Raw genomic sequence first — 13,051 nt, forward strand, 5'->3', positions numbered from 1 at the left:
AGCGAAAAACTCGCAACAAAAGTGTCATTTGTATACCAAAGATGCCTTGTGTCCGATTCAATGGAATGATCTACAACCCTCATCAGTTCGACATTGAGCTGCTTTATCTGCTCATTTAATCTATAGTTTTTGACGCTAGTTCGTCAGCATCAGAGGCTTCCGACGAGGCGACAGGCGTAGGCACTTCGAGTGAGTTTGTAGTAGCGAGCAGGTCAGGTATTGTTGCAGCGGCAGGGGTCGGATTCTCTCCCGTAGACGCGTGGAACGCAGTAGTCTCGCCCACCGGTGAACTGATCGATGTGGAGGATCTGGATGGAGTGGCGCTCAGCTAGTGGTGGGAATAACTGAATGAAAATAACTGGTTAGTTCGGTTATTTTATTTTAACCGATTAGTCGGTTATTTTTGCTGCATCCAGTTAAATTAGTCTATAGACTAATTTTTCTACCGACTAATTTTTCTATAAGTTAACTGATTGTGCAGACTTAGTCTGTACTTGAATTAGTCGGTGATTCTGATCGGTTATTTTAAATTAGTCTTTAGATTAGTTTTTCTACCGACTAATTTTTCTATAAGTTAACTGGTTGTGAAGACTTTGTCTATATTTGAATTAATCGTTGATTCTGATCGGTTATTTTAAATTAGTTTTTAGACAAGTTTTTCTACCGACTAATTTTTCTATAAGTTAACTGGTTGTGAAGACTTAGTCTATATTTGAATTAATCATTGATTCTGATCGGTTATTTTAAAGTTATTTTAAATGATCGCTGTATCTGCGAGAAAACTACGCCTGGTTTCCACTCGACGTCCAAAACCTATCGCCGAGCTGCAGTCGCCGCCTACCTGTATGGACCTCTCCGGACCAATAACCTTACGTCATGAGACGTATGCCGCCGCCGTCAGATCCTCCGATCAACCAGAGACTTCCAGCCTCCAAACGACACCAAGTCAACGAGAGACTGACTCTCGATCGACAGAACACCATACTTTTTTAGGGTCCCCACTTCGGATCGACAGGCAGAATTGAATATATCAAAACAAAAACAAAAACCTATTGGAAAAGTTCCATTCCAAATTTCATTGAGACTGCTTCACCAAAACGCTCAATTCGCAACTAACAAACTGGATGCACTTCAGCTCATGTGTGAAGATCTGAACACAGATGTACTTGTTGTAACCGAAAACGGGTTCAACAGTAAACACATTGAGCAATGTAAAATTCCAAATTTTAAATTGGCGAACTCGTACTGTCGTAATCACTCCAAAGGAGGTGGGGTCGCAATTTTTTTGAAACAAAATTTCATTTCAAAAACTTTTCCTATTCAAGAAACAGACGAGAAACATTTTGAAGCAGTCGGAATTAAACTTAAAACCCAAAATTCAAAATTAATTGTCATTGGCATCTACAGGTCTCCCAGTGGCAACGAAAACATGTTTTTTACAAAATTAGAATCCTTACTAACGGACCTGACGAATCATCACCTTGACTACATCCTGATGGGTGATTTTAATATAAACGTCTTGGACAACAACCAGCAAACCACAAAACGATTAGCAGATTTATTAAGGTCATTTGATCTCGAGTGGCTTGTCAAGACCCCAACAAGAGTGACAGCAACGACAAAATCTGCTATTGACAATGTTATCTCCAACCTTCCTAATGTCGCAGTGTCTGTGGTGAATACAGCGATTTCTGACCACTATGGCCAAGAGGCCGTAATTAGTGGAACAAAATTCATTAGGGAGCCCAAAATTTCCAAAACCGTAAGAGACACAAGGCCAGAAAATATCGCTCTCCTCAACTCTTTCCTTTCGAAAGAAAAGTGGGACTTTCTAAATTTATCCAAACCAGTTGAGCAACAGTTTGAAACTTTTAATAGTTATTTAAACTTTTATTTAGATCTATGTTGTCCAAAAAGAACCATCAAAATTGGTCAAAAAATGACAAACAATAAATGGATCACTAAAGGAATTCTCATCTCGAGAGAAAAACTTAAGTTTTACTCAGAAATTTATAAACAAACACAAGATGACAATTTTAAAACATTTTTCCGGAAATATAAAACAATTTATAGAAAGGTGATCCATGCAGCAAAAGCATATGATGTCTCAAAAGCGATTATATCTTCAAAAAACATTTCTAAAACTATTTGGGGCATCATTAACAATAAATCAAATCCTTCAAAAATAGCACAGATCAAAATTGGGGATCGGCTTTTGGATGATGAAACTGAGGTGGCTAACGAGTTTAACAAGTTTTTTTGCAATTGTGGCTTGTGACCAAGGCCCTCGGCCATCGGCTCCTGTAGCAAACTCCACGAGAAGACAAACTCCATCAGCCTCTATGTGCTTGGCACCGGTCGACGAGAAAGAACTCGTCAGTATTATTCAGCAGCTCCCAGCCAAAAAATCGAATGATCTTAATTCAAACTCAATGTGGCTCATAAAAAAATGCTCGAAGCATATTGTGAGGCCTCTGACCGCCTTGATAAATTCCTCATTTCATTTGGGAGTTTTTCCCTCACTCCTGAAGATGTCAAAAGTAACCCCTATCTTTAAAAAAGACGACCCTACACTCATGAATAACTATCGGCCTGTCTCTATTTTGCCTATTTTAAGCAAACTATTTGAAAAGTTGTTTTTAGTGCGAATGCTTCAGTTTCTGAATAAACACAATCAGCTCTCAAATGACCAATTTGGCTTCAGAAAGGGCAAATCGACAATAGATGCAATTGTGGGTCTTGTCGATATGATTGTAGAGGGATTGGAAAGTCGAAATCACACTCTAAGTGTGTTTCTCGATTTATCTAAAGCTTTCGATTGTGTTGACCATATTACACTGCTTGACAGACTGGAATCGCATGGCATTCGAGGCGTGCCTCTCACATGGCTTAGTTCATTCCTAAGCCATAGAACTCAAGTTGTCCAAATTTCTAATCATATTTCAAATTCTGTAAATATGAGTTATGGAGTTCCTCAAGGATCCATTCTCAGTCCAATTCTCTTCCTGCTTTATGTTAATGACATAAAATCATCACTACCACACGGGAAAATCGTGCAGTATGCTGATGATACGACTCTTTGTTTTAACGAATCTTCGAAATCAGATTTGGAACAAAACGCATTTGTTGGAATGAACAATTGTGTCCAACATTTTCATAGCCTCAATCTAAATACAAATTCATCTAAATCTAACGTTTTAAATTTCACTTTAAACCCAGTAGACTTTGAGTATGGACCTAGCGTTATGTTAGCGGATACAATACTAGAAGAAGTCTATTCCTCAAAATTCCTTGGAATTTACCTTGATCAAGGTTTGACATGGAATGTTCACATCGATCACGTTTGCTCAAAATTAGCCTCAGGCATTTATGTTCTGAGGTCTCTAGCTAAATACTGCCCAAGTCAAGTTCTGATAACGGCGTATTATGGCTTGATTTATCCACACCTCACTTACGGATTGGTACTATGGGGTGCCTGTGCAAGGAACCAATTTTCAAGAGGTCAACTTTCAAAAGGTTGCAACTGTTAACTCTGCCTAGCCTCTACATTTTACAAACAACTTTGTATTGTATGTCTAAATGTGCCTTGATTACGGGCCGAGACATTCACTCGTACGGGACTAGAGGCAGAGACAACTACCGAACTGGGAGACACAGGACGGTGGTTTATGAACGCTTGCCTTCACAGGCAGGGGTTCATTTTATTAACAGATTGCCTAATGAATTAAGAAAAGCCTCGACGCTCAAGGCGTTAAAAACTCGTTTAAAACGCTGTTTAGCGTCAAATGCATTTTACAATATAAAAGAGTTTCTGGAGTATGACTGGGAGACCACACAATAACAAGACTGACTCTCGAACGAAGTGGGAATTATTGGCGATGGATGAACGTGGAATGAGTGATCAAATGTATGTCTGAATGAGAGCTCGATGTGGTATGTATGTCCAAATTTTAACCTATTTGACGTTTTCTATACAAATGTATTTTGTCTCCGCAATAAAAAATTGACTATTGACTATTGACTATAGTCTTTAGATTAGTTTTTCTACCGACTAATTTTTCTATAAGTTAACTGGTTGTGAAGACTTAGTCTATACAGTATTTGAATTAATCGTTGATTCTGATCGGTTATTTTAAATTAGTCTTTAGATTAGTTTTTCTACCGACTAATTTTTCTATAAGTTAACTGGTTGTGAAGACTTAGTCTATATTTGAATTAATCGTTGATTCTGATCGGTTATTTTAAATTAGTCTTTAGATTAGTTTTTCTACCGACTAATTTTTCTATAAGTTAACTGGTTGTGAAGGCTTAGTCTATATTTGAATTAATCATTGATTCTGATCGGTTATTTTAAATTAGTCTTTAGATTAGTTTTTCTACCGACTAATTTTTCTATAAGTTAACTGGTTGTGAAGACTTAGTCTGTACTTGAATTAGTCGTTGATTCTGATCGGTTATTTTAAATTAGTCTTTAGATTAGTTTTTTCTACCGACTAATTTTTCTATAAGTTAACTGGTTGTGAAGACTTAGTCTATATTTGAATTAGTCGTTGATTCTGATCGGTTATTTTAAATTAGTCTTTAGATTATTTATTTCTACCGAATAATTTTCTGTAAGTTAACTGGTTGTGCAGACAGTCTATACTTGAATTGCTCGTTTATTATAATAAGTTATTTTTATTACTGAAATATCGTGCTTTAGCGATTAACTTTCGTGATTCGTAATTAAAATAAATTATAATTTTGCAATTTGAACGGTAATTATCTTGTAGTGTTATAAATGATATATGATAATATAACATTTTAAAATGTTATGACTATAACGTATGCACAGGAAAAAGTAATAATACAATTACAGAATTTCGTTTTCAATTACGGTTCTGCCAGTGCGGGTTTGCTTGGAATTTTTTGATTGTATATTAAGGTCCGAACTCAGACCGGGTTTTCGTACAATTCCTTCCGGAGCCAGTCACACGTCTATATGAAGGGACTGTGTCTGGTGGGGGGACACGACGGTGCCCGACCGAATATCTTTACCAGGGCTCACCAAAGCTAAGTACGGCCGTGAGTAAATTGGCCCGCGCCGCGCCGCGTACCTGTCTCAACAGGAATGGTTCATTCCCCCACCACCCCATCCCTAAAATGTGGATTGAATTTAAAAGGTAATCGGTTATTCATTCGACTAAAATAACCGATTGACGACAAAAATAACTGACTGGTTAGTCGGTTATAAAATCCATTCGGTTATCCCATCACTACGCTCAGCACAGGGTCCGGGCCAGGTGTGGAGCAGGCAGGCGGCGAGTCAAATTCAGGCGGAGTAGGTGAAGCAGCGTCGGTCGCAGACCGAGTCCTGGACAGCGGTGACAAAAGCGAACGCATGGTGACTGGGTGTTCACCGCTGTGTTTTTTATTGCAAACAGTCAGTGCCGTTATATTTGGATCAGTTTTAATCGATGCGTTGCAAATTTTTTCCGAGACATCGCTAAGATATATCTCCTTTTTATAACTTCTATGTTGTCTATATTTAAAATTGTAAAAAAGAATGCAGGGTTTCCCGGTTTTTGTTTTTTCTATTGTAAATTGCATATTTTGTCAATAATAAATTAATGAATAAGTAAATAAATAGATAAAATTACAAGTCACGATTATTAAAAGAATCTAAGTCAGTAATATATTAATAACAAATAAAACTTATTACATTAACTATAAAAACAGTTTCTCCACAGTAAACAGGTGCTTCTGTGGGAATCAAACCAATGTATACTGAGTTGCAGTGCCGCGACCTTACTGTTGCTGCTACGCAGGTAGACAATATGTGGAAGTTACTTCTTGTTCATACGGCTCGTCGCTCTGTGGTTGTGTCAAAAACGGAGTTGCACAGTTGTATTGCAAGTCTAACCTTGTTATTTTTGCGACTAGGTTTAGGGCTAAAACTTGCAGAGAAATAAACTATCCAACTGACTGTAAGGCGTTATTCGCATCGGTAATTTAAAAGTGTTCTTCAGTAACTAATTCTAACAAAACTGTAACGTAGCCTAAAACCTTGCAAAATTCCGTCTGTGCCAGTGCCGCGCTCGAGTGTACTTTCTTGACAGTATACTTTGATTATCAGTAGGATATTAAATACGTACAGATTCGAAGACTCTAATGTTTCATTTTATAGAGCCTAAAACTTAGTTTTGCTTTAAAAAATTATTTTTCAAAGTTTGTTATTTCACTTTTCATTTTTCATGTATAGAAAATGAGTTCAGGTACATTAAATCAGGTATTCCGATCGCCTGATTTTAATTTCTAACAATTATTCACTCTATTCGCAACAATTTGAGTGCGGAATTACTAAATATATACTTGTAAACTTTTTTTATTTCAGTTTCCTTATTCTATACACCTATTGTTATATTCATACATGTTAGAACCTTTTATCGTAATTATGTACATGTTAAAAAATTTATTTCTGATGATAAATAGACAGTTGAATCCACACTATAAGCTAAACATGTGAGTGACTATTAAGATTTAGACAGGTGAATAATATTTGCACCGATGATCGGAATTTTAAATAGGGTACTTTTATCACCGAACTAACCAATACCGCAAAGACAATACAAATTGTCATCATACAATACAATGTCAGTTTTGTATTTTGACCACACACATAAGTCACTTTAAATTTTTGGTTATTTTATGTGTGTTTAAGTATTAGAACGAAAAACGTTGGCTGTTAAGTTACATTTTACAGCTCAGAGGATGATGTTTTGGATGATATAGCTAATAGAGTTATGAATTCAATTCAAGTTTAAATATTCATTGGTATAATATAAATGAAAACGATTTAATGATTGTTCTTAATATATTTAACAACAAATTTGACATTATGGTTTTAACAGATACTTAGCTGGATGAGAGATATTCCGCATGTGAGTATGAATGGATATGATGTGATTGGTATCACTTGTAGTAAGAACCAGAACAACGGTGTGATTGTGTTTGTGAATTAATATGTTTTGCGTGTTCGGAAGAAGTGAATTTGCATGGAGCACGTGTACTAGAGTGGACTTAAAGTTTGGTGGTGAGCAGCTATTGCTGCTGGCACTGTACATGAGTCCGTCCGGCGACCTTGGGTTTTATCTCGACGGTAGGCACCAGGTTGGGTGGAGTCGCAGTGACTGGTTAGAGACACAATTTTTGTATTTTAACAGATAAGCTCTCTCAAAGATACCTTGATACCCTGTTATGTAAGTTGTATCAATGTATCTACTGGTGTTTCAGCGTTTTATAATGATATCAATCTAATATTTATGAACATAAAAATCGCAAATTCAGTCAAATCCACAGTAATTCAATCAGAAATGACAAATCATTATTCTACAGTTGCCTTGTTTCAACTAAGTTTGGACAAAAATCCAAGTCAGACTTTGTTTAAACATAAGAACAATTAACTTGACGTTCCATCTTATCTCTGGTAGAGATTGGTTTTCAGTACTAAACAATAGAGAGCTCGAATCAAGTTGTGAAACTTACGTCAAGCAGCTACAGAATATTATCATATTTAGAACGAGGATATCACAATTTCCATAAAAAATTAACCACATGAAATACCTTGGATAATTACCGGTTTGATCGGATCAATCTAGACCAGGAATTAGATGAGCTGCCGTTTGTAAAGACAACCTTTCGACACTGCTTTGAAAACCGAATTTCAAATGGTCCTGACGTTTTAACAAAAAAATTTGTTCCTCAAAGGATTTAGGTAATTACTGCAATAAAATCAATGACTCGAAAAATTTAAATATCTGGGAAAATATTTCAAAAGCCATGGATATAAACAAAGATAAAGAAAGGATTCCAATTAATTGATCATTTCAATCAAGGGTCAACGAAAGGTTAAAACTCTACGATGTAAAAGATGAAGAAGATTTATTCAAGAAATATTACGCGAACGTCGGGGACAGCCTAGCCCGGTTTTTCCTGTAACCTGGGTCGTCACGAACGATACTGAGTAGGCCTACCTGGTGGACGCTTACTTCCGGCTAGAATCTATAACGGGCCCCGAACTCCAGCATGTTGTCACGTATATGAAGGGCGGCTCGGCTCCCGGCAGTGATAACATTCTGGCTTAATTCCTTCAAATTTATTTGGCCTATTTCATTTTTCCCTTGTTTCATATAATAAATCAGAGTATTAATGAGGGCATTTTCCCAATCACTTTCAAACTTGGAAAAGTAATCCCGTTTTATAAAGAGTAAAGTAATGATCATGATTTTGGGCGGACTTCCCAAGTACGTTAATTATTAACAGTAAAATTCATTAAATTTATCTAGAGTGATGAATGTGATTTAATGATAACATATAAAATATATCTTCTTACTGGCCGTTCTTGAATTGATATTTTTATTCTTTACGCCTCTGATAACTACTAAGTTACGAATTGAATACTGTTTACATTTCTTTCAGTGGCAATCCAAAATTTACCCAAAGAATTATATTGTTTGTTTTTTACAGGTTTTAGCTATTGAATTATGGTATATGAATTATAATCATATTTTTAAATTTTTGCTATAACCAATTTTAAAATGGCGGTTACCCATCCATGCAGCTGCCACGCTCGACGTTGCTTGATCCCGTACCGCTACACTGTGCCATTGGCAAGAGGAAATTTTCGCTGCCACAAATATAAAAAAACTAAGGTTTCTATGGGCTAATGAAACAAATCATAGGATTTAGTTACAAATATTGCTTTATCTAAACAGTGGTTTGCAAGAAGACCTACGTGAACAAATATCCGTATTGCTTTATAGTACCTTGAGAATGAAATTATGTTCAGATCAAATATTTCCCTCATATCTGAACTTCCTAGTTTAAATGAGGATAAATCACTATAATAGCCATAGTAGGATATTATTAGTATTTAGGAGAACATGATAATTTAGACAAAAGATTTTCCTAAACCAAGCATTTTTTCAGACATAATATATTTGTATATTAAACTTTTTTTATTTTAACCCCTAAATATATTTTAAAGACAGGTGGATTTATTACTAAACAATACAAACTTGGAGATGAACTATTTACTTTTTTTAGCGTTATGCTCCCTATAAGTATAACGTGTATTTTTGTGCATTCAATAAATTAAAGGGAAATTAAGTTATATGAAATTAATGTTTAGTTAATCTGACTTCTATACAAATATTTCAATATATTTTAATTTTAGATTTGTTCAAACGTATTTATATAGTTTAAAGCACGAAACAAACACGATAATAGCACTCAAGAATCAAGTACTTAATAAAACCAATATCCGTAAAAGATTTAAGGGTATCATAGGGGTAACACTTTCATGGTCAAAATTAGTTCAAAGGCCTTTTATAATTACTTTCCAAAATGGTCATTCCAATGTATGCACGCTATATTTTTCACTAGACCTGCGGATGTGTTTTGTTATGGGTGAGAGGCATTACGGTCCAGTAACCATATTAAATAAAACCAAAGTCGCAGTTATTTCTGGTGAACGATTCCCTTACGGGGAGATTTGTGTTCATGGAAGGTTTGAGAAATGGCCATATACTCATTTTGATCTTTACACTCATGCAAACAATGTTTTGTATAAATAATTTACGGAGTATTGAATGAGTACACTGTAGAAAAAGAAACAACATATGGGCGTTACAACAAATATATCTATTTAAGATATAAAAACATCCTCACAACATGCACAACACATAGAACTCCATTACGTTTTATTTAATACTTACTTATGTTAACGAAAGTGATGTATTGCACTTCTCAGTTATATCAACATAATTTGTTTTAGATCAAAGAAATGTTAAGCGAAACGTACAACTTTCCTATATGACTATATGACCATTCCTATCCAAAGGAGTATCCAGGTGGCTTTTGGGGTAACCCTCCTCCCCTTATCGATACAAACTTTCAAAGTAGGCTTATATTTTAACTTACGTTAAACAGAATGTATAATCGTTGTCGAACAATGTATAACACTCGTAGTTCAGTTTTGTTTTTTATTTGTTTCGATATTTAAACTATAACAGCTGACATACAGTAAAATATAAGACTTGTGCTTTATAATTTCTCGGAATGACAAGTCCGTCTGCTACCTTTAGGGGTTGACAAATATAATAAGACACCGTCGCTTATCAAAAGGTGTTTTATATTTGACCAACATTTAAAAATCAAATAATGAACTTCAACCCTTTGGTAGTGACTTAAAATACACAAAAAGTTACGTAATAACCCATGTAAATTATTTTATACCACCTTTTAATCAAATATTTACAAAAACCATTATTCCACAAACAACGTAAAGATATATCATGTTAATCATAATATTATCGTTATCATAATATCTGACTTAAATATTGTATTTTTTTATTTATTTAAGTTTTTATTTAAACAAAAGAACATATATTATTTACATCAAATTCCACAAACAATATATCAATAATAATAATAAAAAAAAATATTATCATAAAGTAAATGTGAAACTCTTAATGATATCAAAATGAACACGAGAACTTTATGCAAACAGTAAAAAGTCTTTCCGACCAGATAACTTTTGAGTTTTGAGGCATAAATAATTTAGGACTTAAGTAAACAATTAAATGTTTATAAATTTGTAACTTCAATTTTTTAATTTGTATATAATTCTAGTTTCTATTTCTGAAGATTTGTTCTGGGCTTTTAAACACATTGTAGTTGTGGAATACAATATAATTGCAATAATAAATTAATTAATAACAGAGAGTTGAGATGCTATATCACAAAAAATATTGAAGCATATAATTTTTAGAAAACATATATCAGCATAGACCGAAATATACTACCGTAAGTCCCCCTGAGAGTATCATGGTCGGTAACGTCAAAACCGTAATTAAACAGAACAGAGAGAAATATTATGCTCATTTCACTAAACGGCGGTAACTGCTTTTCGAACAAATAAAGAAAGGCAATATGAGGATATATATTGTCCAGCCATTATGAGGATTTAGGATTTAGATGAACAAAATGTATTATTGTTGTAAATTAAATAGCGTTTTATGGTAATGGATTTGAGTAGGCCTAATGTATTCTAGTCCAGTAACGTACAGTAGATTTTACGTAATTCATAAATGTACTATGTTCTCAATATTAAAACAATCTTGTGTTATCGATATATCAAGGTTAAAATTGAATTTTTTTTAGGATTTGAAAGGCCTTGCTAATCTTAAAATCAGTTGAGAAAACACCTTACACATTTGAGGATAGTAAAAAAGTAGTCCAGTTAAGGAATAGACAAAAATATGTTGTTTGACTACAAGAAGCCAAGAAGAAAGCTGGATTCAAACAATTCGATTTTGAAGAAATAAAATTAACTAAATATACTCGTATTATAATATGACAGTTAACAGATCTAGATTGAATACTATAAGACTCGACCTGTTTATCTATAAGTCTGGTCTAAAATCACAACACAGTAACTTTAAACCAATGTCACTTTTGACATCAATAGATACGATTCTCGAGAAATGTGTAAAAATTCAGTTACAGAGTTACCTAAAGCAATTTCACATTGTAGCTAACGAACATTATGGTTTTAGAGAAGAAAAAAGTACATCCGATGCTTTAATTGACGTTACTAAGTTAATTTCACATACATAAAAAAACACGTTATAGTGACATTTCTAGACCAAGCTAAGGTTTTTTGATTCCGTTAATAGAAGAAATATCATTAGAAAACTGGAAATTACTGGAGTTAAGAACAACGACGTGGAGTATCTGCAGGAATTATTGCAGTACAATTATCTTTTTACAATTTCTGTAAGTTAAATATATGTGTGTATTGTTTGGAAACAAATAAATTAAATGAAATGAAATTTTTACTGGAATAAAGGTAATTCGAATTATATGTAGCCGAGTAGTCCATAAAGTTAGTATTATAGTTTTACTACAGAAATTTCTTTTAGATCGTGCAAGATAAATTCGTTGAGTTTAAATTCTTACATATCACGTTTATATCACGAAGATTATGAATTAGAATTATTAACAATTATCCAAGTTGCACTCAAAACGGTTCCCACCTGTCAAAATCTACTCTGTTAGTTGAAACTTCTTTAACTAATAATAACTATTAATTCTATAGGGCCATTGAATTGTGAGATATAAAGTATCTTGACGTTTTTGTCTATTAATAAAAAAATTATTAAAAAAATGAGCTTCTTACAAATTGATAAGTTAGGTTTGTTTAAATAGTCTCTAATAGTTTCGAAGACATATTAACGATTTAACGATTTCTCTAACGATCTAACATCAATAGATCGAGAACACTACTCAAATTTTTATGATGCATTGAGTGAAGTGATTAAAACGTAGCAACTTCATAGTAGACACTACAGTGTAGTGATAGCTTTATCTCAAACTGGAGTGATAAAACACGCGCTAACACTCCGTAGTTGCAACTACCCTATTCTATAAAAATTGGAGATACAACTACGGGTAGATACAACTCTAGTGTAGATGCAGCTACTTTTCATGTTCAGACTTGTTTCCCCCACTCCGCACTCTTCCAGTCTGCAGCGGTGAAGTGCGGCGCAGGCCATACAGACAACTCACGTGCCGTTCTGAGTCGTGTTCCTGTTACCACTCGTGTTCTCTTGCTTATCCTGTTTATAGGTATCATGACATCATCTGAAGATGAAGGAGACGTTGATAAGAAATTGGTTGCGGATAGGGAGCTATTTGTAAAAATATTATCAGAAAATACTGTGTTGTTGGAAAAGTCAAGGGTTCCCAAAGTCTTATTAGAAAAGAAGAAAGCGTGGGAAACCTTGTGTTCTACGTATTCCCAAACTACAGGAAATGAAGTAAATGCTACTCAAATGAACAAAATGCTCCAAAAATATGAAAACAAAAATAAAAAAGAAATCTGATGTGAAAGCTACAGGAAATAAAAAAATTAAACTACGTGAGTGGGAAAAAATGCTTTTGGCATTATTGGGTGAGGCTGAAAACCCAGTTTTTACAAAAGTACCAGGCAGTTTTGCAGCTGGAGCAT

The sequence above is a fragment of the Homalodisca vitripennis genome, unplaced genomic scaffold, assembly GCF_021130785.1.
Source record: "Homalodisca vitripennis isolate AUS2020 unplaced genomic scaffold, UT_GWSS_2.1 ScUCBcl_857;HRSCAF=3717, whole genome shotgun sequence".
Lineage (NCBI taxonomy): Eukaryota > Metazoa > Arthropoda > Insecta > Hemiptera > Cicadellidae > Homalodisca > Homalodisca vitripennis.